General features: G+C 44.2%; 1 protein-coding gene across 2 annotated transcripts in view; it reads right to left on the reverse strand.

Moving 5' to 3' along the window:
* LOC128693994 (uncharacterized) overlaps nt 1-26,992 on the reverse strand; it is a 345,009-nt gene that overhangs the window by 240,875 nt on the left and 77,142 nt on the right. The window lies entirely within an intron of this gene.

Genomic DNA, 26,992 nt, shown 5'->3' on the forward strand with positions numbered 1-26,992 from the left:
CCACTCGCCCACCTCATTAATATGCACATACATAACAGGGAAGCACCTTTGCTGGTTACCTGCCATTATACACGATTATATTTCTCTATGTTATCTGCTCACACCTGTCTACCTGCTGATGATTCCAGTGATCATCTCCCCAGCGGCCCTCTCTCTCCTTTGCAATATAAACAGCTCAGCACCCCAAGGCACAACCCTGGAACCACCTCTGTTTCTCGTAATAAACATAGATGAAAAGACAAATAGCAGCTTTATAGCATTCCTTGTGGATGACAAAAATGTTTATGAAAGCCACCTCGGTAGAGGAGACTGAAAAAAACTAGAGGATATAAACAAAGTCTTCCAACATAATGTTCAATCGGGACACATCCCAATTGCTCAGATACGGGAGAATGAGAAACTCATTAAGGGTCACAGTAAACAAACCACAGGAGGATCACCCCATAGAATGAGAAAAATAAGTAAAAGTCCTAGGTATAATAATGTCAGTTGACCTACCTTCTAAAGAACACAATAAACCAAACGTTACGAAGGCTAGGAAAATTACAGGGTGGATAATGAGAACTTTCAAACCAAGAGAAAGAGTGCTAATGATAATATTAATTAAATTACTTGTGCTCTCTTGCTTGACGTACTATTCGGTGTTGATAGCGCCGTCCTGAACGAGTGAGATATATAGCACAGCTGAAAAAAATACAAAGGGTGTTTTCCGCCTTAATAGAGAAACACCTCAAAGAATTTTAATGTACTCTCTAGAAAGAAGGCGAGAGAGAGATACGTTATAATATACACCTGAGGATACAAGAGAACCTAGTCCCAAATCTTCACACTGTCATAACAACGTTCTGGAGTGGAAGTGTACAACTGACTCGGTGAAAGCAGGGGAGCCACGAGCACAGTACGAGAGCACTGTGTCAGTGTCTATGGGCTTAGACATTTCAATCTACTGCCAGTAGGTAACAGAAATGTGGCAGGAACCAAACTGTGATGGATATGTGGGACGGCGGGCTGACAGCAGCAACAGTCTGATCGACCAGGCAATCAAAAGAGGCTTGGTTCCAGGCCGGGCCGCGGGAGTAGGAAAACTTCTGAAACAGGTAACAGTAAATCACAGGTAAGAATCCTTACTCACGCTCACAGATTTCAACAATATGAAAGCCATCCTAACCTCTGCTGATGTGCCCAATTAGGTTAAATGGAAAAAAAAGGATTCCCTGTCATGAAGTAACATACTGGCCAATTTCCTTACCCCCCCCCTACTGCCACTGCCCACCTAGCAGTTAAAAATAGGTACCTCTGTGTTAGTCGTGAGTTGCAACCAGGTAAAAATGGGTTGGAAAACTCCAGTAGTTACTAGAAAAAAAAAAACACTAGCCCTTTGTGAGAAAACTGCAGTACCTGCTGGAACGACATATTCTAAGAAAACACACCAGTCCTGTGTAAGAAAATTCCAGTACCTGCTGGAATGACATATCCTAAGAAAACACACCAGTCCTAGGACATATCCTAAGAAAACACACCAGTCCAGTACGTGCTATAAGTATTCCAGTGTTGGGTAACAGGTATCTGTGTACTTAACGATGTTTAAAAAAAAAATAATGGCCAGGGGTGGGCGTGGTACCTCCCTCCACACCTCATATGTTCGTATTTCGTAATCGTGTCAGAGCTGCTACCCGTGCCATCATGCTGCCATCTGCAACATCATCCTACTGTTGCTGTTGCTCTCTCTGCTATGCTTCGTTGACAGATTAATTCTGTCTTCTCCTCCACCTCCTTCTCCTCTTCCTTCTGATTACACAGGCCACGTGTCCTCTTTACATGTCATGTCGTCTGTATACGATACTTACATCTTGTAGATCACGTGCCCTAATTATAGATCTTAGGAATTATAGGTCACACGTGTCTTAATTATATTATTATTATTATAATAATCACGATGAAGTTCTAAACCCACATGGGGTGCTGCAGCGCCTGAGAAATAGACGTAATGAGATATAATTATAGGCAGCTCCAATTCCCTGGATCAAGAATCCTATACCAGTAGCCCTTGAAGGGTTGTGCCTGATGTACCTTTGGGGTGAGTCTGAGGCTCCCTCAGCCTACGCAGGTAAGTTCAACCTTCCTTTTGCGGTTGAAATCAACCAGTTCACCTTGCTGATATTCCTCACCACCCACACTGACACCCAGGCCAGGCCAGGCCAGTCCAGCCCAGTACAGTCCAGTCTAGCCCAGTCCATCCCGCCTCAGGTAGAGCGTGAAGAAACTGACAGGCTGATTCATATTTTCTGAGAGGTTCTGAGAGTCTGTTGGATATTTTTGTGTGCGTGAGGCAAGAGGGGAGAAGAGGAAGAAGCAAAGGGAGGGGGAGGAGGGAAGACAGCCAAACCACGTGACGAGGAATACAAGAATTGTGTTGACTTCCCAGAATTCAGGTCTACATAGATGCTTTGACTTCAATCTCCATACAAAAATAAATGGTCGTCTTGCCCACACAGGCAAGTAACACACATAAGTGCATATAAAATACACACTTGCACGCAACACTTACACCTTCACGCAACACAAAAATAAGAAAAGAGGAAGAAAAGATGGTGACAGAGGCATTGCTAACAGCTACAAGAACACAGACTGTCAAGCCAACCCCAAAAAAATGCAATGCCGGGAGCTGTGTCTCAACCCCACAAAACACAACTCGGTGAGCACATTCCTGGACTGTAAAATCTATCTATACCTTTGATGAGTTTCGAGTCTTACTACTCTCAAAGCCCGGCCATGGGTCAAGCTCCAGGAGTGTGTTCCGAGGGACAACGCTCTCGCGGCCCGGTCCCAGACCAGGCCTCCTGGTGGATGGCCTGATCAACCAGGCTGCTGGTACTAGCCGCACTAAGTCCAACATAAGCACCACATCCCGGTTGATCAGGTACTGACTTGAGAAACTTGTCCAATTCTTTCTTGAAGACAGCCAGGGGTCTGTTGGTAATTCCCTCGTATGTAACACGGAAAGACGGTGGAAAGTTGAAAAGTCTTGGTTCCTTCACATTTACGGAGCTTTTCCTTAGTGTACTCACTGCGCCCCTGTCAAACCTCTTACTGTCAAGGGGAATGATTTGTGTGTACAGATTTGGGATTAACCCAAGAATTTTCTAGGTGCAGATTCTAAGATATCTCTCGCCTACGTTCCAAGTGATTTAGGTGCCTGACTGAATCTCTGCGGGTATCGAAGGTTCTCTGCATATTTTCCATGTCTACAATTTTGTCCGTCTTGAACGGAGCTGTTATAGAGTAGTACTCCAGCCTCGAGGGAACAAGTGACTTGAAGAGTATCATCATTGGCTTGGCATTCCTTATTTTGAAGGTTCTAGTTATCCAGCCTATCATTTGCCTTGCGGTTGTGATCCTTGAAGGCGAGATCTTATGACATGATCACTCCAAGCTCTCTCACATTTGTCTTACAATCTACTGAGAGATCTGAGTTTGTTATATATTCCTTCCAGTCTTTATTTCCTCAGTCTTCCATAACGGAGTAACTGAAACTTGTCATCACTGAACATGATATTATTGTCAGTGACCCACTGGAAGACTTTGTTTATATCAACTTGGAGGTCTGGCGTGTCCTTGGGATCAAATCTTCTTGCGTCTCATTCCCCGCCAAGGTGCTGCATGACCCTTACCTGCTTAGCGCTTCCCCCTTATTAATAATAATAATAAATGACATCAGCTCACCAGAAGCTGATCCACAAATTAGAGGAGCAGGCAGGGATAAATCCTCTACCCTGGACTAAAGAATGCCCAAAGAAAAGAAGAAAATGTGAGGCTGGTGGAGCGTGAGTAGTGGCGTCTCTGAAGGATCAGTACTGGGGCCAGTACTCTTCCTGAGAAAGAGTACTAAGACAAGTATTCTTGCTGACGAAGGATCAGTATTTGAACCAGTACTCTTCCTCATAAACGCAAATATTTCGCCACGCTAAGGATAGGTGCCTCTAATGGACTACTTCTGAGCAAGAAGTGAAGATCCCCGAAAACTAACAGCGCATTGGTTCAAGGTGACAATCAAGAGACACTCTACGCTAAACAAAGGCACTCTTAAAATAAAGGGACCGACGGAGGCAGACTAAAATTTTATACCCAAACAAGTCCCTCATATGCAAATGGAGAACGTCAGGAAATGCCTCATCATTTTGAAGGAGGTCGAGAAGGGGAACAACTTAGGTAAGGAAGTGGTGGGAGGAGATTATTTTTCACAGTTTTAAGAATGGGTATGAAAGGGGCTTTGAGATCAGGAACTAGGTATTTTCATTTTAGTACTTAAGAGAAGGAGCCTGGTAAGTGACCTAGCTGTGAGTGCAGCTAGGTCATACCCACAAAACCTCTCCAACAGTGACCCTGGTCTGTGATGTGACACCGTATAAGTCCATTTAGGTCTACGTATCTTACCGCCTAGCGAGCCAGCAATTAGCCAGCTGGGTATAAATCACTAGGAAAATTTTGAAGAGAGCCAGCGACAGTGAGCGGGGGTCAATGAGCGCCAGGGTGGAGCTTCGTGGTGAGGAAGCAAGGGAGGGAAGGCCGTGGAGAGAATGGGGAGGGAGGGAGAGGGAAGATGAAGACAAAATACAGTATATACCGAGAAGCAAGCTTCGAGGGGAAACAATACTCGTGTATCATCGTGTGATTGAATAAGAAAAAAGAAATTATGAGGAGAGCGTGAGAACGCTATAACCCAAAGCAGTAATCAGGTCTATACAAACACTGAAGCAAAGTTCATTATAGCAAGGCAATGGAAAGGAGGTGGGAAAGACGAGAATAAAAGCTGAAAAAATCATTCCTCCATCGTTCAACTCCACTAATAAACGAAATTTAGAAAAAGCCTTCAGATGACGCTTGGATCCGTCAGGAACCTATGCTCTGGTTGTCTCTACATTATCTCGCTCAGTGTAACTTCATAATAGTCCAGGACGAGCAGCAATGTCGTCTAAAGTTTCCTCTCCAAAGTGAGGCATGTTATTTGTGGGTTGCTCCAGCCATAGTATTGTGGGTTACTTGTGAATTCTTCCAGCCATAGTATTGTGGGTTACTTGTGAATTCTTCCAGCCATAGTATTGTGGGTTACATGTGAACTCTTCCAGCCATGGTATTGTGGCTTTATTCTTCAATGGTATATATCCTGGATAAGGAATGCCTTCAAACATCCAGGATTAATCTGCAAGGTAGGGACTGTGCTCTTGTGAATATCCGTGTCGTTTATCAGCTTGCAACCCTGGGTATATATGTAGTATTATATCCTGAGGTCTCTCAGAGGGGTGGGATGCCACCTTAGCAATAACTGGCATTTACCTTAGGTGCATCAAGTTCCTGGATGTTATGTACAGAGATGACATGCCAATTCTAAGTAGCAAATAGATCTGTCGAAATTATCTTATAAGAGTGCTCAGCCCATGACAACAAGAGGGACCTCCATCTCTGGGCCCGTCCTCAGAGGCGAGTGAGCACAATTCTTTCCTGTCACCCTCATACACACACACACACACACACACACACACACACACACACACACACACACACACACACAACAAAAAAATCAAGTGTCTATCGGTAAATGCCTCTTACAACTGGTAACTAACGCACATACACACGCACACACACATGCATATACACACACACATACGCGCGCGCACACACACACACAGAAGAGGCCAGGAACTGTGACTCGACCCCTGCAACCACAATTAGGTGAGCACACACATACACACACACAATAAAGGCCACTTAAGGAAGACAATATCCATTTGTTAAGTTGACCACAACTCTGTAAGTGAGTCACTCACTTACAGAGGTCAATGTCACAGTCTCTTGACCGTAAAAATTCTCCATCCTTACTCTCTTTTCTCTCTTCGACAAACTCGTCTTTAAATACGATATAACTTGTTGCAGACACTGTGATATAACTTGTAATGTGAAGGACCTGGGAGTGGTAATGTCTGAAGACCTCATCTTCAAGGATCACAACAATGCCACTATCACATCTGCGAGAAAACTGATAAGATGGATAATGAGAACATTCACGATAAGAGATGCCAAGCCATTGATGACCCTTTTTAAATCACTTGTTCTCTCTAGGCTGGAATACTGCTGTACATTAACATCTCCATTCAAGGCAGGTGAAATTGCAGATCTAGAGAATGTACAGAGAACCTTTACTGCACATATAAGTTCTATCAAATACCTTAACTACTGGGAACGCCTGGAAGCACTTGACTTGTACTCATTGGAGCGCAGGCGAGAGAGATACATCATAATCTACACTTGGAAGATCCTGGAGGGACTGGTCCCTAATCTGCACACAGAAATCACTCACTACGAAAGCAAAAGACTTGGCAGGCGATGCAACATACCCTCAGTGAAAAGCAGGGGCCCAAGACTGTTCAACAGCCTCCCACCAGCCATAAGGGGAATTATGAATAGATCCCTGGTTATCTTCAAGAGGAAGCTGGACAGATACCTAAAGTCAGTGTCGGATCAGCCGGGCTGTGGTTCGTACGTTGGACTACGTGCGGCCAGCAGTAACAGTCTCGTTGATCAGGCCCTGATCCACCAGGAGGCCTGATCGTTGACCTGGCCGCGGGGGCGTTGATCCCCAGAATACCTTACAGGTAGACTCCAGGTAAGCACTGTGATATAACTACTACCTGGCGGTGTAACTAGCAACCTGCCCTACCTGGAGTCTACCTGGAGGTGTGGACAGTAATCCAAGTAGACAGATAAAGTCTTTATTAAAAAAAACACATTTCGCCCAGTGAACGTTATATCACTGAGCGAAGAGTTGTGTTAATAAAGTCCTCCTCTGTCCATTTGCATCTGGACTACCAGCTTTCTTCGCACTATTGGTTAAATACTTTATAAAGTATTGAACCATCGTTTAAATACTTTATAAAGGTCAACATTTCTCTCGTTTTACGAGCATTTTTCAAGCCACTGACTTGAAAAACCATTTAAACCACGGCAAAACGATATTTGTAAAGCTACCCATTCCAAATCATCACAGAATATATATACATATATATATATATATATATATATATTATATATATATATATTATATATATACAGTGAACCCCTGCATAATGATTACCTCCGAATGCGACCAATTATGTAAGTGTATTTATGTAAGTGCGTTTATACGTGTATGTTTGGGGGTCTGAAATGGACTAATCTACTTCACAATATTTCTTAAGGGAACAAATTCGGTCAGTACTGGCACCTGAACATACTTCTGGAGTGAAAAAAATATCGTTAACCGGGGGTCCACAATATACGCCAATATATACCATTCCTTTGATATACCTTCGATGAGTTCCGAGTTCTCTCGGATATACATTGAGATTTTACTCAAAGCTCTATTTTAGGGATTAAAGTACTCTTGACTGGTGGTGAACAGGTTTAAGTGCAGCCAAAATGATTCTGCGTAGTCGACAGGCTTTAAACCCTCCATTAACCAACGAAATTATCAGTCCTCATATACCATTTCAGCTGCACGGTATAATTTGTTATTGGCACTAAATCGTATCGTCGACTTAGTAACTCATAGCCTAGCTACAGTTTCCTGGTAACGATCTGATCAACTAGGCTGTGAGGGGATATGTTGGCTGGCTTAGCCAAGCAAGCCTGGCCCAGGGCTGGGCTGCAGGATTAGGAAAAACCCTCGAAACCAATCGAAGGTAACAAAAAAAGTAACCAGGCTGCTGGCTCCTACAGGTGTACTCATAGGAAGATGTGCTGCTCCATTACCTCCTGCACACTTGTGGTGTAAATGGTTTAGAAACGTGACAAGTTGAAGAGAGAGACACTTGTGTTACACTTGGGAATCTTTATTGAGGAAACGTTTCGCCAGTCAGTGACTTCTTGATAACACCATAGTCTTCACAACAGTACTCGTCTCCATAATAGAATAGTCTTCATAAGACACTGCATAATCTCCATAACAACACTTGTCTCTATAACAGCAGAGTCTTCGTGACATGAATACATGAGTGGGTGTGAGGTGGACTTACCTAGCAATGGCCGACAGGCCTACTGCAATGTTATTTCATTTTCATGTAACATCAACTAGTCTGCATAACAAGAGCAACTTCTAGCCAGTTTACCCTAGCAACAGCTTGGTTGACCAGGCAGTCAAGGTTACAAGGGTGGGAGATCCCTGGAGACTGGTCACAGGTAACCTGTAGGTACATCACACACAAGCGGGTGGGTCGCCCGTCTTTATTTACCACAATTATTTTTAAACCTAGTCGAGTTGTTGCGCACACAGCCTCCTCCTCCAAGAGCATATTTCAGTCATCAGGAGATTTCCCTCAGATTTGATTTCCCTCTTAATACTAGGACTCTCATTTGTGACTTTTCCAAACACACTCGGCTAAGAAACACTCCTTTATCTTATCTACCTGAGTTTTTGAACGTGAATTAAAAAATAAAACTGACCCCCTTATTCTATCTTTTGCAGTTCAATCTCATTTGTTTTTTCAAAGCTTCTCTTAAACTTAAAATATGATTGTTGCATCTTTTCTTCTCATGCTTCGGATAATGTTTGAAATTTTAGTTACAACATGCATAGAAATGCAATAACATGTTATGTATAAACACAAATTATCATAATTTGAAATCAAATTTGCTATATAAACAGAATTTTAAGGGGAAAATTTAGCATGATAATTATATATATATATATATATATATATATATATATATATATATATATATATATATATATATATATATATATATATATATATATATATATATATATATATATACATATATATATTTTACAAAATTTCTGACCTTTTTACCACTATTTTAATATCACAAATAACACATACTGTTACCACTTACTAGTTGCTTTTCTGGTAAAAAGACCAGGTCTTGATCCTCCAAGAGTCCTGGTGTGCGACCGAGCCAAAGGAAACGTCCTTCAGGTAAATATCCTGTTCAGTTCGTGTATTAAGTATGTAGTGGTCATATAAAAACGGATTATTTGGTAGGCTGTTGCAGAACGTCTTCTTCGGAGGCTTCTTACTTTATTGTTAAATAGTGGTGGGTACACAGGCTTGTGTGTTGTGCCCATGGCCCGGGCAGGGCCATCCCACGAGAGGAGCTAGGAGTAGGCCTTGTGTCTTCCTGCTAGGCCACTGTGAGAGTGAGAGCGAGGCAAGGGCAGGCAGGCTGCCGTGCCCACCGAGAGGCCTGGATGGTTACCTGGAGGTTATTCCGGGGATCAACGCCCCCGCGGCCCGGTCCATGACCAGGCCTCCCGATGGATCAGGGCCTGATCAACTAGGCTGTTACTGCTGGCCGCACGCAGTCCAACGTACGAACCACAGCCCGGCTGATCCGGCACTGACTTTAGGTATCTGTCCAGCTCTCTCTTGAAGGCAGCCAGGGGTTTATTGGCAATTCCCCTAATGCTTGATGGGAGGCTGATGAACAGTTTTGGGCCCCGGACACTTATGGTGTTTTCCCTTAGTGTACCAATGGCGCCCCTACTTTTTATTGGGGGCATTTTGCATCGCCTGCCCAGTCTTTTACTTTCGTAGGGAGTGATTTCTGTGTGCAGATTTGGGACCATTCCTTCCAAGATTTTCCAAGTGTAGATTATGATATATCTCTCCCTCCTGCGTTCCAACGAGTACAAGTCAAGTGCTTCCAAGCACCTTCCGGCACCTTAGTGCCGCGAAATATGAACTAAGCTGGCAGACAGCATGGGCTGTCTGTGCAGACAGTACAGGCTGTCTGTGCAGACAGTACAGGCTGTCTACAGTCATATCTCCTCTTGCTGTTTCTACCCCTTCAAGGAGAGTGCTGTGATGCTTCCAAGGGCTTCCTGATGCAAGGATTTGGAGTTATCTTCCTTTTCTTTGGATCAAATTTTATTCCCTCCCAAGCCAAAGGCGCTATATGACTCCTTCAGGTTTAGTGTTTCCCCAAAATTATTATAATACTAATAATAACAATAATCTTCGTTCTTCCAAAGAAAACACTTTCGTTCTTCCCCATAATCATTTTCCTCTAATCACCAAGCTGGATCAAGTCTCGCCTTACGTCGAAATGAATGTAGCTGCCAAGCTGTTGTTTTGCGTGGGTCGAGTCTGAGCCTGGGACAGAGGACGATGAGTTTGCGGTGATGCTGCTGTGGGAGGGAGTGGGGGGAGAGGGTAGGAGGAAGGAGGAGGAGGAGGAGGAGGCGGCAGTGATCAGTGGTAATCTGCTGCGACCACAAACTGTTGCCTTGGTAATAACCTCCGAGTCAAGCCACGACGCCACTGTCACTCAAGACCACTCCATCAATACTCCCTCACAAACACACACATTGCAGTCTCATAAGCGCCCGACGCACCCAAGAGCTCATTCCCTGCTGTAACAAACCGCAAAGAGTTAGAAGCCATTTGATAATGACTGATTAAGCCATCTGATAATGACTGATTAAGCCATCTGATAATGACCGATGAAGCCATCTGATAATGACCGATGAAGCCATCTGATAATGACTCTGATGAAGCCATCTGATCATGCCCGAAATGCCTAGCCATGCTAGGTGTCCTAGTGACCCCCTCTGTAATTAGTATTTTATTACATGTAAACCACACAATAACCAAAATCTGTAAACCCCGCATTGTAATCCTTATAAAGAATAAACTTGATTGATTGATTGATTGATGAACCCATCTGATAATGACTGATGAAACCATCTGATAATGACTCTGATGAAACCATCTGATAATGACTCTGATGAAACCATCTGATAATGACTCTGATGAAACCATCTGATAATGACTCTGATGAACCCATCTGATAATGACTCTGATGAACCCATCTGATAATGACTCTGATGAACCCATCTGATAATGACTCTGATGAACCCATCTGATAATGACTCTGATGAACCCATCTGATAATGACTGATGAAACCATCTGATAATGACTCTGATGAAGCCATTTGATAATGACTGATGAAGTGTTCTGATAATGACTCTGATGAAGCCATCTGATAATGACTCTGATGAAGTTTCCTACTGGACAAGTGGGTGTGTGGAAATGGTTGGTTTACAGGACCTAGCTACTTTGGGCCAGTAGGCTTGCTGTTGTTTCCCTCCATTCTTATGTTCTTTGTGACAATCGGGGTCTGTTAGTAATTCCCTTTACAGTTGAAGGCAGGGTGAAGCAGTTTCACATCTCAGGCTGTTGCTGCCGACAGAGCATCACAGCCTGGTTGATTTGGCACTTGGACAGTGGCAGTGTCAAAGGGGGGCTGAAGCCCCCATAATCTCCATCAGCCCAAAATACAAATAATAATAATAATAATAATAATAATAATAATTCATTATGGGAAGGTGAAGAAGAATCCTTCCTCCGTAAGCCATGCGTGTCGTAAGAAGCTACTAAAATGCCGGGAGCAAGGGGCTGTTAACCCCTTCTCCTATATCAATTATTAAGTGTAAAAAGAAGATAAGCCTTTGTTTTTTTTTCTTTTTTTCGGGTCATCCTTCCTCGGTGAGAGATGGCCACTGTGTTTAAAACAACAACAACAATAATAATAATAATAATAATAATAATAATAATAATAATAATTATAATAATAATAATAATAATAACGCAACTTCAGGACATGTGTCCAAGCCGCCCCTACCAACCATCCAGACAGGAGACCCAAGCGATCCCTTAACCCCTCCTATTTAGAAATTATGAAGCAGCCGCTGCAAGTGGTGGGGGTTAATATCCAAGTTTTTAACGTGTTTGGCAAGACTTAAAGTTATTAACAAAGTGTGTACCTCCACTCTTGCCCAAGACTTGTCCTGAGCACACCCAGACGTGATCAGTGACACTCCGTAGTGGGTGAGTCACATAGCTTTGTCTTCTCACCACAAACTTAAATAACTCGGTTAAACAAAGACAAAATCAGGACATTCCAGACATGAAGACACTCAACAAAGACATCAGGACATTCAAGATATGAAGACACTCAACAAAGACATCAGGACACTCAAGACATGAAGACACTCAACAAAGACATCTAGACACTCAAGACATGAAGACACTCAACAAAGACATCAGGACACTCAAGACATGAAGACACTCAACAAAGACATCTAGACACTCAAGACATGAAGACACTCAACAAAGACATCAGGACACTCAAGACATGAAGACACTCAACAAAGACATCAGGACACTCAAGACATGAAGACACTCAACAAAGACATCAGGACATTCAAGACATGAAGACACTCAACAAAGACATCAGGACATTCAAGACATGAAGACACTCAACAAAGACATCAGGACATTCAAGACATGAAGACACTCAACAAAGACATCAGGACATTCAAGACATGAAGACACTCAACAAAGACATCAGGACACTCAAGACATGAAGACACTCAACAAAGACATCAGGACATTCAAGACATGAAGACACTCAACAAAGACATCAGGACATTCAAGACACTCAACAAAGACATCAGGACATTCAAGACATGAAGACACTCAACAAAGACATCAGGACACTCAAGACATGAAGACACTCAACAAAGACATCAGAACACTCAAGACATGAAGACACTCAACAAAGACATCTAGACACTCAAGACATGAAGACACTCAACAAAGACATCTAGACACTCAAGACATGAAGACACTCAACAAAGACATCTAGACACTCAAGACATGAAGACACTCAACAAAGACATCAGAACACTCAAGACATGGAGACACTCAACAAAGACATCTAGACACTCAAGACATGAAGACACTCAACAAAGACATCAGAACACTCAAGACATGGAGACACTCAACAAAGACATCTAGACACTCAAGACATGGAGACACTCAACAAAGACATCTAGACACTCAAGACATGGAGACACTCAAGACATGAAGACACTCAACAAAGACATCTAGACACTCAAGACATGGAGACACTCAAGACATGGAGACACTCAAGACATGGAGACACTCAAGACATGGAGACACTCAAGACATGGAGACACTCAACAAAGACATCTAGACACTCAAGACATGGAGACACTCAAGACATGGAGACACTCAAGACATGGAGACACTCAAGACATGGAGACACTCAACAAAGACATCTAGACACTCAAGACATGAAGACACTCAACAAAGACATCAGAACACTCAAGACATGGAGACACTCAACAAAGACATCAGGACACTCAAGACATGGAGACACTCAACAAAGACATCAGGACACTCAAGACATGGAGACACTCAACAAAGACATCTAGACACTCAAGACATGGAGACACTCAACAAAGACATCAGAACACTCAAGACATGGAGACACTCAACAAAGACATCTAGACACTCAAGACATGAAGACACTCAACAAAGACATCAGAACACTCAAGACATGGAGACACTCAACAAAGACATCTAGACACTCAAGACATGGAGATACTCAAGACATGGAGACACTCAACAAAGACATCAGGACACTCAAGACATGGAGACACTCAACAAAGACATCTAGACACTCAAGACATAAAGACACTCAACAAAGACATCAGAACACTCAAGACATGGAGACACTCAACAAAGACATCAGGACACTCAAGACATGGAGACACTCAACAAAGACATCAGGACACTCAAGACATGGAGACACTCAACAAAGACATCTAGACACTCAAGACATGGAGACACTCAAGACATGGAGACACTCAACAAAGACATCAGGACACTCAAGACATGGAGACACTCAACAAAGACATCTAGACACTCAAGACATGGAGACACTCAAGACATGGAGACACTCAAGACATCTAGACACTCAAGACATGGAGACACTCAAGACATCTAGACACTCAAGACATCTAGACACTCAAGACATGGAGACACTCAAGACATCTAGACACTCAAGACATGGAGACACTCAAGACATGAAGACACTCAACAAAGACAACATCAGAAGAGTTTCCATATCGTCAACATATCAACGAGGCCTCAGAGCTTCTATTTAATACAAAGGTTATAATATACACTGAAAGGACTATATATTTTGTTTTTCTCAACGCATCACTAATATTTTCAACGCGCACATACACTGAGTTTAATTTACTCCTTACTTTGTGGATTAAAATATTGTTGATGGTAGTGAAGAGGTAAATTACAGCCCTAGTGACTCATATATATCAAACAGGATTCAAACGGAACGAACTACCTATGCAACGCTTTTTTTTTACCAAAGGGTCCATGAAACACTAGTTGGTAAATGAGAGGACGTCAATCAGACACAGCCTTTACCTTTAATATACCTTAGACGGGTTTTGAGAGTTTGTCTCCTCCCGCAGCCAGTCTTGTCTGGTGACTGCATGGTCCCGCTGGCCCACAGTCTGGCTGATCTCGCATTTGGCGGAGGCACCTGTCAAGTTTCCTCTTTTAGGGGTCGACATTTGTTCCGGCAGTGTTTCTCATAACTTCCGGTAAGATGTTAAACAGTCTAGGACCATGGCTGTTGATATAATGTTCTCTTATTGTGACGACAGCGGCCTTGCTTTTCACTGGGCTTATTTTATATTTTCTCCCGTGTACCTTTCACCCAAGAATGTTACGATATTGCAGATTCGGAACTAGGCCCTCAGGTACCTTTCTCGTATATATTATCCTATCTCTATCTCTCTCTGTGTCACTCCAGCGAGTACATATTTAGGAGTCTGAGGTGTTCTACCTCCGATATCTCTCATACCCAAAATGAAAAGTACTCTAAGCAAGACAGCATAAGCGATTTGAATAGTGTCACCAATGGCATTATTTCCTTTATTCTGAAAATTCTTAACATCCACTACATCATTTTCCTGGCTTTCGTGACATTTGCCTTATTGTATTCTGCAATAAATAGCTGACATTATTTACACCAGGTCCTTCATATGTTCCCTTCTTTCTATTTGTTGATTATGCATTTTCCATACAGTGCCTCTTTTTGCATTTTCCATTCTTTCCAAATGTAATCAGTTTACACTTGTGAGAAGTGATACTCTGAGAGTAAAGAAAAGACACAGAGCAGAACAAATTTACAATGGGACGACAACTTCTCGTTGTGCGTAGAGCCTTTTCAAGTGTTTGTCTGGCAAGGCCAGAGACCAGTAATACGATGAGGGGTAGAACTCAACCCCCCCTTCCCCACGGACACAAATCAGTGAGCACATACACAACACAACACACCACTTACAAAAGAGGCACGGGACGTACATCCTGATCCTTCCATCCATAACCATACAGGTGTCAGGTATATATCTTCTGGGACTCCCTCCCACATCCCTCCTGGCCTGGCCTCCCTCCACACTCCAGTGATAATTTGCCGAGTTTTAAAAGACTTGCGCATCCACTTCCCATTATGCCCCGTGAGGTCCCACATTACCTGGCCTCGCAGGGGATTTAAGCAACCAGCATTACCTGTATCCTGGTGCAACGGAGATATCATCTTGTTGTTATAGCCGACACAAAGACGCCAACACACAACACTGTGTAAGACGTACATATATATACACTGTAGATAAATAACAAAAAGGCACAATACCGTGACTGGGAACTCTTCTGTCCTCTGCCTTCCCTACATTTTCGGTCTTTCTAATCTCAACAACTCTCTCCGTTTCTTAGACATCAAACTTACTTTCCGCCAGACTAACACTCCTCGCACTAATCTCGTTCATACCTCTCCTCCCTCTACAGATGCTCCTGGTGTCTCCTCTATTTCTTGTTCCTCCTGTCCTCTTCAATACTTTGGAGAAACTGATCGGTCTCTGACAGACTTAGGGAGGACAAAATAGTGTTAGGCTTGCCGACACTAACAATGCTCTTTTCTGTCACGTCAGAGATTACAGTCATCCTACTGACTGGTCTTCTGCTAAAACTGTCTTCCCTACTTCCAACTTTAACAGTCGCCGTCTGGTTGAATCCTCCCTAATACACAACTTTCCTTGTATGAATCTTAGTCCTGGCTTCGTCTCTGTAGATGCCTTCCTCTCTCACTACAGATGCTCCTGGTGTCTCCTCTATTTCTTGTTCCTCCTGTCCTCTTCAATACTTTGGAGAAACTGATCGATCTCTGACAGACTTAGGGAAGACAAAATAGTGTTAGGCTTGCCGACACTAACAATGCTCTTTTCTGTCACGTCAGAGATTACAGCCATCCTATTGACTGGTCTTCTGCTAAAACTGTCTTCCCTACTTCCAACTTTAACAGCCGCCGTCTGGTTGAATCCTCCCTAATACACAACTTTCCTTGTATGAATCTTAGTCCTGGCTTCGTCTCTGTAGATGCCTTCCTCTCTCACTACATTATAAAATGCTCCAAACTTCACAACACTCGTGACCTAACCTGATTCCTCCTTTTTCGTCTTCTCCCTCTTCCCCTTTTCCTCTTTCCTTTTTCTCCTTTGGGTTGTCTTTCTTCTGCCCTGTGTATTTGTTCCTTTTATTTATTTATTTGTTTCCCCCCCCTCGTTGTTCTTGCTCTTTCCCTCTGTGGGCACCTAGCTCCCTTGTGGGTACCTAGCTCCCTTGTGGGCACCAGCTCCCTTGCAGTGCTCCTCTTTCTTATTATCTGGCTGGCCCCTCCTATTCTTACCACCTCCCCACTACTACTACCTTCCACCTCCACTGCTACTACTACCACCTCCTACCTATATATACCCATCCTGCTCTCCTTTTGGTTAGTGTGACTTTGTAAATGGTCCAAGTCGGGCCGAAACGTCGTCGTAAGCTCCTCTCTTCTATGTGCGAGTTATCTGTGTATACACTGTAGATGCCAGCACACAGAACTGTGTACGATATATATATATATATATATATATATATATATATATATATATATATATATATATATACACACACACACACACACACACACACACACAATGCAGATTCCTTCTCTCACTCCTCTCATACCTGCGACTGGTTACTAGGGTCCTTCTACCCTCGCAGTGAGGCCTGAGGTCAGGCTGCCTTGTTGATTGTTTGATCAATCAGGCTGTTGCTGCTAGCGGCCCACAAGCGTGCATAAGCCATCACAAAGTGGCTGACCTGGTCATCGAGTCTTGCTCTCTTCCTAGGTCTACAGGTGTTATTCTCACACTCACCTGAAAATAAAAAAGAAACCAAAAATGTAAGTTTGAAAAAAAAAAAATGTGTAGTAAGTCTAAAAGAATTCAATCACAGAGCAGAACATGACTTTTAAATATGGTAAAACATCACATACTCATGATACACCTGTGACTGATTTCCAGGGTTTTTTACCCTCAGCCTCCGAGGCTGAGGGGCTGGTTACCTCATATTTTGGTTTAGAAAGACACGTAAGCAAACACTATAACATATTTATTAGAAAACGTTTCGGTCCTGGGACCTTGATCACTTCTAACATACAGAGGTAGGAAGACATTATATATAGGCGGAGAGTCCCAGGACCGAAACGTTTTCTAATAAATATGTTATAGTGTTTGCTTACGTGTCTTTCTAAACCAACTTGTCGGTATTTATTACCAAGGTTTATACCACCTCATATTTTGTATATAGTTCTACAGTCTTCACATTATACCCTTTAATTGTATTGATAAAGCCACTGGATGGGGAAACTTATACAAATAAAGATACCCCAGGTGTTGCATATATGTCCAATTCTTTATCATATCGGTACTGTATACCATTTATGTACAACTTTACCCGGAAAATAAAGTAAATAACACAGTCGAAGGGAAAAACATTGATTCTGACGTTTCGCTCTAAGTAGACTTGAAGAAGGTGTACATAAAGCGAAATGTTTTCACAATAAAAGCTTGCTCGACACCTGTGTGTTTTCTTCAATGTAATTTTGAAAGATACAATTGGTTTAACCCTCAATATTTACATTAAGGTAGCCCGACCTACTGGTATTTTTTTTAACGGCAGAGAAGCCTGCTGACACTGGCTGACAGTGCAAACAGTGGTAGAGGTATCCTGAGAGGATGGCAGCTACCACAGTACAAGGCACATACCCCTAGGGAACTCCCGAGGCATCATTTACCTATCAGGACTCATACGCCGTAACCTCTCATAGCCTTTAAAAAAAAATAAAGATCCACCTGCCACATTAACACGAAAACATTACGTTCCACTGTATGCTCCTCTCCAGACGATGAAGGTTTCTCCTCGAGATTAACCCGCCTGATTGCATTGCAAAAACCTGGACAGCGGACTCTAAGAAAAATCTCTCCCAGGGGCGCTGGAACCTGGCGGGCAGAACAATGGCCGAAGAGCAGGAATGGCCAGCAGCCTTCGGGCACTCTTTTATATTTACGAGGAACGAGCAGCCAGGCGTGTCGGAGGTGGATGCTGGCGGCATTTCTGCACACAATTAAATGTACTCTTCAACTACAATTTACAGAAGTCACATTCTTCAGTACGAACAACCACGACTTGCCCCCCCCCTCCCCCCACGTAAGCAGTTTACAGAATGGCAAGACGTTTCTTTCTTCTGACAAAGATAATGTATAAGGATGCAATTATTGTTGTAGTTACTGTTGTCCCTGCTACTGTTAATGATCTTTTTGTTGTTATTGTTCCAGTCACTGCTGCTGCTGCTCCTATTGTTGCCGCTGCTCTTTTTTTTTAGTAGCCTCTGCTGTTGTCGCTGCTGCTGATGATGATTTTGCTGCTGTTGCCGATACTGCTGCTGTTGTCGTAGTATCGGCAGCGCTCCTGTCTTACGCTACACGGAGAATCACTCTACAAGGTGTACAAATGCACATAGGTATACTGTAGGCTGTGTTATAGCCTGTACCAAACACACAGAACTACCACTGGTACCCTACAAGGTGTACAAATGCACACAGGTATGCTGTAGGCCGTATTAAAGGTTATACTAATGTCACAGACTTTAAAATAAGCCTATATACAAAAACACTGAGGGAGGCAAGTAAATCTGATCGATGGAATGAAGGGGAAGCTCAAATTCCTTGGATCAAGAGCCTTTACCCAGCATCAAGGTGCCCTCCGTTAAGGGCCAACTGTTTTAAAAGGAAAGTTATATATAAAAACAGGCCAGGCATGAAGGGACAGCAGACGGGTTGCCTTGATGCCAGCGAAGGGCTCTTGATCCAAGCAATTGGTGTTACCCATTCCCAGGACGGTGTACAACGTTTCGCTGTGCAAAGCTTTATCAAATCATCTGGGACAATCTTTCGCTCTATGTAGAGCTTTATTGAGTCATGATGTGATAAAGTTCTAAACAGAGCGAAGCTTGGTCCCAACAAAAGCTTCTTCCGCAACATGTGATTTTGTTTTCAGTCGTGTCGGCAATACCTTGTTTCAACCTGAGTGAAGTGTTGCTGGAGAAGAGATGTTGGGGAGAGGTGTGCTGGGAAGGGGTGTTGGAGGAGCGTTTAAGAGTGTTGGGGAGAGCTGAGGGGGGGGGAAGAGGAGTGGGGGGAGGTGTGCTGGGAAGGGGTGTTGGAGGAGCGTTTAAGAGTGTTGGGGAGAGCTGAGGGGGGGGGGAAGAGGAGTGGGGGGGAGGTGTGCTGGGAAGGGGTGTTGGAGGAGCGTTTAAGAGTGTTGGGGAGAGCTGAGGGGGGGGGAAGAGGAGTGGGGGGGAGGTGTGCTGGGAAGGGGTGTTGGAGGAGCGTTTAAGAGTGTTGGGGAGAGCTGAGGGGGGGGGAAGAGGAGTGGGGGGGAGGTGTGCTGGGAAGGGGTGTTGGAGGAGCGTTTAAGAGTGTTGGGGAGAGCTGAGGGGGGGGGGAAGAGGAGTGGGGGGGAGGTTGGTGGAGGAAAAAATAGCTTGGTGTGTTGCGTGCGCGATCATGCAAGACCCGGCAACTTGTTGACTGGTGCCTGAAGCAACAAGCACCATGCTCATTAACGCTGCAACTTAAGTGTATCTCGCAGACACACGGTGCTGGTAGAAAGGGAGGTCTAAAACTTAAGTCCATTTCAGCAGGACATTTATTAAAGGGAAAGTTTCGCCACGTTTCCTGGCTAAATATTTTCCTAAATGTCCTGAGCTGTGTTACAGTGCCATTTATTTTCGGAAAGGGAAGTATTTTGTGCGTACACGATGACAGACTAGACTGGCAGTGTATGTGTGAGGTGTTGGAGTAAGGTGGAGTGTTGCTGTGGGGGTAGAGGGGTGCAGTCACAGAGTGCAGGACACGAAGCAGGTTGCAGAGGGCAGCTCCAAGCCTGTCTGTGAAGGTGCCCCGAGCAGGACCACCTTAACACCAGCCACGTTGCTACACCAATATATACCCCAATGCATTGCATTTTAAACCCCTCCCTCCCCTCCCTCTTCCTCTCTCAAGAATATAGATATCTTCATCACTAAAAAAAATGCAGCGTATTTGATAGGTAGCAGGACGGTAGACAACAACCATTCAGGGAGGTGCTACCATCCTGTCAAATAATAGTAGGTTGGTAGACAACAAATGTTCAGGGAGTTACTACCATCCTCTGTTAAATGGTGTTGGTAAAGTAAAGGAGCTTTGTCAAGCTGTAACAGCTTGATAAAGCTCCTGGAGAGCGAAACGTTGCCACAATAAAATGTCACATTAGTTGCACTTGTGTCCTTTTACTTTACAGTAGTAGGATGGTAGACAACAACCATTCAGGAAGGTACTACCATCCTGTTAAATAGTTGTAGGTTGGTAGACAACAACGATTCAGGGAGGTACTACCATCCTGTCAGATGAATGTGAAATAGAAACCAGTTCAGTTCTTTGCTCTGGCAGAACTGCTGATGTGATATAAATGATTTAGAAAACGAGTTGAAAGAGACACTTGTGCAAAATTTGTGAATCTTTACTGAGGAAACGTTTCACCAGCCAGTGGCGTCTTCAGTCCAGAATACAGAGAAGAACAGTGGAAGATTAGGAGGAGTTTGAGATAATCAGTCCCTCAGAGCCTCGATGTGTTCAGTCCATCAATCTTGAGAAAAGTACAGCATGTAGGTTAGGTGAAGTTTGTTAAGAAACAGGACAAGTGTTTCCTGACGCGGGTCTTAGTCATATGATGACGCGAAACTGGAACTTTTGGTCATCTGACCGAAGCCTTCCGCTGGCTTACCGGTCCACCCCTTTAAAAATTATGGTTATGATTATAACCATTTCTTGGTTAATACATTTGCGCGGAGAAGTGGCTTAAAAACTGCAGTCAGGTGAGTTATAAAAGGAGGAGGAGGAGGAGGAGAAGGAAGAGGAGGAGGAGGAGGAGGAGGAGGAGGAGGAGGAGGAGGAGGAGGAGGAGGAGGAGGAGGAGGAGGAGGATGAGGAGGAGGATGAGGAGGATGAGGATGAGGAGCAGGAGGAGGAGCAGGAGGAGCAGGAGGAGGAGGAGGAGCAGGAGGAAGAGGAAGAGGAGGAGCAAGAATTCTATGGAACAAGAATCTCCAGACCACCTCACGACCGCTTTTCACGAAACATTAACACAAAGACACCTGAAGCAGAACAAGCCTTTGTTGAGACATTTTGCCCAAGGAGCGCTTTTTCAAGTTACGAATTGAACAAACTTATTTTGAGCGAAACGTTGTGTACTAATGCCTAATACCGTAAGAAAGGCAGTGGGTTCAACTTATCTTCTGTGAAGAGGGCGCAATTTTGCCGTGAAAATTTGGGACCAATCCCTCCAGAATTTTACATATGTAAATTATGTATCTTTCTCATCTACGTTCCAAGGAGCAAAATTTAAAAAACCTCAGGCGTTCCCATTAATTTAGGTGCTTGACTGAATATATAAGGGAAGTGAGGATTCTCTGTATATACTGAAATTTCGCCTGGCTTAAAAGTGGCTGCGAGTGTACTCCTGTCTAGAGAGAACATATCAATTAAAAGATTATCACCAATAGAGACACTGCCCCAGGTACTGAAGGGCACTAAATCCATGCCTGACTGGGTGGTGGACAAAACTGGCTGGTGGCATGGATCTCTTGTCTCTATTTACAACCTTCGACCGGCCGATGTACCCGTCTCGGTGACCTGTCTTACTGGTCCGCTGGCCACGATAACTGTCTTCCAGGGTTGCTAGCCAGTCAACTGCCTGCCCGGCCACAACAGTCGTACCTTGGTTTGCTTGACCAGTGTTTGTTCCTCCCTGGACCCCCCTAGCCTGCCTGGCCAGTCCATGCGATCCCTCTGGATTTCCCCCTTGATCTGCCTGACTAGTGCATACTCCCCCTCCCTGGACCCTTGGCCTACCTGGCAAGTGCTTGGACCCCCTCTGGGGGCCACATCACTGCACCTCTGGTGGCGGTCACTGCACTTGCCCTCCCTAAGGCAGGGATGGGCGGGAGGTGAGGTGAACCTTTATATATTTAACCAAACTGGGTACACAGGCAGTGTGTCACTCTGTTCTATATATCATTATTATGGGAACAAATGCTAGGAGTATTTCTCTCTCGTATGCCATCACGTAAGAAGGGGTTTCGTGAGGTAATGCAATCCTTTAGCTTGAGTAAGGCGATGAAGGTTTCCTCAAACAGAAAGTTCAAACAGTAAAAGGAGATTTGTAGTATATACAGATGTGCAGTATATATAATGTTGTGTCCTCGTGGCTTGTCAATTTTCATTCCGTTATGGGTTGATGGGCCTTTACAGATTTCTTTGCAACAGAGTGAACCGTCATCATGAACTTGAAGTGGGAGGGGTGGCGGGAAATACCGTGAAGAGGGCGACGGGTGGACTTTTATATATTGTGCCCCGAGGGGGGCGAGTTTATCAGAGAGCAGCAGTCATCCTGTGAGTGAACTTACTGCCACGAAGGCCGTACATCTCGGCCCAAGTAGCTGAGACGCCGCTGGCCGTATCAGCTCTATCATGTGGCTAAATAGACACGTAACATACAAATCTTTATTTTATACGACTTTTCTTGCTAGATAAAGCTCAATTTTGAGAGAAATCAAAGACCTGTGAGTTACTGGGGACTTTGTTTCGAGAGTTTTCCTACTCTCGCGGCCTGGTCTGGAGCCAGTCCTTCCTATACTTATTTGTTACGTGTCTTTATAGATCTAGTCTCTTTCCCCCGGTCACCATCACCATCATTGGCTATTGCAACATCCAGGTATCCCTACCTGTATTTATCATCAAGATTCTCATCAATATTCAAGTCTTGCAAATTTTTCTTACAAATACTTACAATAACGTATAAATATATGACATAAATCAATCATCAGCAAAGACCTGAACACAATCACTGCGTCACAAACCACTTCCACCTCAGATGGAATGAGCAGAAACGAAAGAAGTGTCTCTAAGATTAGAAAAAGTGTTATCAAAGTGGCAATAACATCTTGAAGACGAGAGAAGTGTTTTCGAGACGCGGCAAAACCTGACTTCCATTCAATACTTGCTTACTAAGTAACTTAACGTCTAAGCATTTTGTGGCTCGAATTATCGTGTATGAAATGAAACTGACCATCAGAAGAGGAGAGCCTGGCCCCAGGCCGGGCCACGAGGACTGATAAAGTCTTCAAAACTTCTCACAGGTATCAGACAAATGCACAAGGCACTTGGCACCCAGCACAGAAGGAAGCAATGTAATGTGTCCAGGACTTTGTTAATAGTTACATTGCTAAACTCGACTACATTTTAAGGTGGTGTTGGAGAGTGTGTAGCGGAGGGGACGGGAAGCAGTGAGTGATGGGCGTGTAGGGCGGGCGTGCAGAGTACCAAGACCACACGTGCACGGGCGGAGAGCTCCCACCTGCCCCGGCGTCAGGCCGTATAGGGAAGGCGGGAGATGGAGGGTGACCTGAGCCCACACACACACACACACACAGCCCCGGGCCTCCAATTATTATTATTATTTTTATTATTATATCCACAGGGGAGCGCTAAGCTCGTTGGGATTATACACAGCTCCTAGGGGAAATGGGAGGCACTTGGATTCGATTTAAGGCAGGGAAAAGCAGGCAAAATTGCTTGAATCAAGAACCCCTTTCCGGCATCAAGGGAAAGAGGAGCATTTTCCCAGTGTTGCTATCGAAACCTCTGAACCCGCGGGGAACACACCTCAGAATGAACCCGTTGGAGCCTTTGTGTTTCCCCTCGACACCACAGCAAGAGCCCCTTGCAACCCTTGTCTATCCCCATTTAGAACCCCTATGTACATGATCACAGTGCATCGTCAGATCAATTCTACCTCGGATTTAAATGACACGTTGCAGAACAAATCTTTTATTGGGACAATGTCAGCTCTGTGTAGAGCATCATCAAGTTGTGCCCATTTCTACATAAGAGCAAAATGTGGTCTTAATAAAAGCTTGTTCTGCAACGCATATTTTCTTCTTGTCTGCTTTCATGGTCTCACCTGTCGTAGATCAGAGGGAAGCCCTCAAGACACGCAGTGATCAATGATATCAATAGAAGCCTCCCCGCAGCGAGCTGCCCATCACTAAGAGAACCCCAGCTATGGTGTAGAAAGACTCGTAGCAAACACTAAGACATAGTAGAAAACGTTTCGGTCCTAGAAACCGAGCCCAACCCCAGCTTTGCAGATCCGACGGCAGCCAGGAGCCTCTAGACATAGTCAACGTAGGAGTCTACACCATCCTCTGTGGGCAGGGTGACCAAGTTTACATGGGAAACCCCGGAGAGACCTGGACACAAGAATTTAAGAACACAAATACGCCTGCAGCAGGGATAACACTAGTAATGCGTGTGTCGAGCGCAGAAAGACCGTGGAACATCTCCTACATTAGATTAGGTTAGGTAAGGTTCGTCAGGAAGCAGGACAAGCGTTTCCTGACGTGGGTCTTAGTCAGATGATGACCCGCCATTGGAGCTTCTGGTCATCTGACCGAGACCTTCCGCTCGCTTACCGGTCCACCCCTTTAAATATTATGGTCACAGTTTTAACCATTTAGTAATCTCCTGCGTTGGAAAGATGCTAAGCTGATCCTGAAAATGGTGCCGTCACCAGCTTATTACACAGCAAGAACTTCGTCCTTAAACACTCGGAGACCCCTCTCTGGTTAAGAGGAAAGTGTGCACTAGAGTTCTCGATAGAGTTAGGTAATGAACTCGTTAGGGAATACCTTTGATGAGTTCCGAGAGCTTTTCTACTTCCAGAACCCGGCCTTGGGCCAGGGTAACCACTGACTCCTAAGTAACCAGTTTGTTGCTCCAGTAGCTCAGTGTGGCGCTCCTGAGGCACTGCCTGCTGCATCAAGAGTATCCATCAAAACACTGAATTGTTACTCACCACGAATGAAGTGGCTGATCGACAAAGAAAATACTCAAACCACAACAAGAGTGAACATAACTTGAATTTTTTCCCATTAAAAACCTTTTCTCTTCTCCAAGAATATGGATCATCAAGCTATGACCAAAGCTGCTGGAAGAATTACACAACCCAATACGTGACAGACCACCATCAGATTTATTTTGTTTTAAAACGGGAGAAAGGCGGAAGTAGCGCTAAACCGAAGGGGTCAAGTAGTGCTTGGAAAATGAAAGGAATTCAGGTTCGATCCACGGAAGGGGAGGATATATCCAGTTCCTTAGATCAAGAGCCCAATTAATGACATCAAGGCACCCTACTAGAGGGGAAACTCTTCAGGATGGTATGATTTATGTACGACTCCAGAGCTGCCAGAATGATTCTACAACCCAGGACGTGACAAGCCATCCTTAGCAATGTTAATATTTTTGAGTAATTCCAGAGCTGCTACCTGGAGTCTACCTGGAGAGCATTCCGGGGATCAACGCCCCCACGGCCCGGTCCATGACCAAGCCTCCTGGTGGATCAGGGCCTGATCAACGAGGCTGGTACTGCTGGCCGCACGTAGTCAAACGTACGAACCACAGCCCGGCTAGAATAAGATATTTAAGAGCTTTCCAGCAGTTATACTCACAATGGAACTCTTGACTATATCCTCACCGCTCATCAGCAGTCCAGCGCAGGCTGACAGACTTGGCCACTCCAAGCATGAACTCTCCTGTCTGACGGGTGTACTAGAGCATATTTTTTCTCGCCTTGGGACTCTTATACACTCAAATGAGCAGCACACTGCCCATGTATAAAAAAATATTCAAGTTTTTTCTTTAAATTTTACCCCGCCGGGACAAATTTAATGGTTTTCTTCAGGAAGAAAATAAAAAAATATATAAACACCGGAGAGCGGTACACCCCTACGATAGCCCCGCCCAAGACTATATGGTGGTGGGTGTTGAATGTTAACGTTACCCATCACACCCCCTGAACCTCCCCTCCGCTGGTGACCCCACAGTGACCTGACCAATCCCTACCCAGACATAGAGATCACGTCTTTTGTCAGTGGGTAGGCAACGCCCTCCTCCTCTCAGATCACCCCAGAAGGACCTCGACCTTGGTGTCTGAACCACCTGCTTCACCTAACCTACCGTTGTCTTCTCTGCGGTACTCTCATTGTTAGGGGAATCTACATTCTTCTTCTGTGCCTCGCAAAACAGAGGGTGCAGCAAAACTGCAGTAATCTGCCGTAAAAAAATACACTATGTGACGAGCCAAATTTTATTTACAGACGTTTCGCTGTAAGTCGTGTGTAAATAAAGGTTTACTCTGTACACAGTGTCGTTTTACCATATTTGTGGGCAAGTCTAACCCTCTTTGTTGGAGAATCTTTGTTCTCCTGCACGCTTCAACACGAAGTAATCTGCATTCAAATGGCGCACTGCTGACGGTAGTGAGGAAATGACACAGGTTACAGAACTAGCTTTTATTGAGACAACGTTTCTCCTCTAAACAGAGCGAAACATTGTCCAAACAAAAGATAATTTTGCAGCCTGTGTCTCTTCACGGAGCAACACATTACTATAGTTGCCAATGGGATTTTTTGTTTTTGTTGAACCGATCAAACTACTCCAGGCCATGCTTACGCTCTGAGCTGGAGTTTTACGACTCACTTGCTGCGAGTTCAAGCCCCACCCGTACCGTGGTTTGTTTACAATCGTGTCATTACGATTTCGTGAGTCTTCCTGAACTGATA

The sequence above is a fragment of the Cherax quadricarinatus genome, chromosome 33, assembly GCF_038502225.1.
Source record: "Cherax quadricarinatus isolate ZL_2023a chromosome 33, ASM3850222v1, whole genome shotgun sequence".
In the NCBI taxonomy this organism is placed as follows: domain Eukaryota; kingdom Metazoa; phylum Arthropoda; class Malacostraca; order Decapoda; family Parastacidae; genus Cherax; species Cherax quadricarinatus.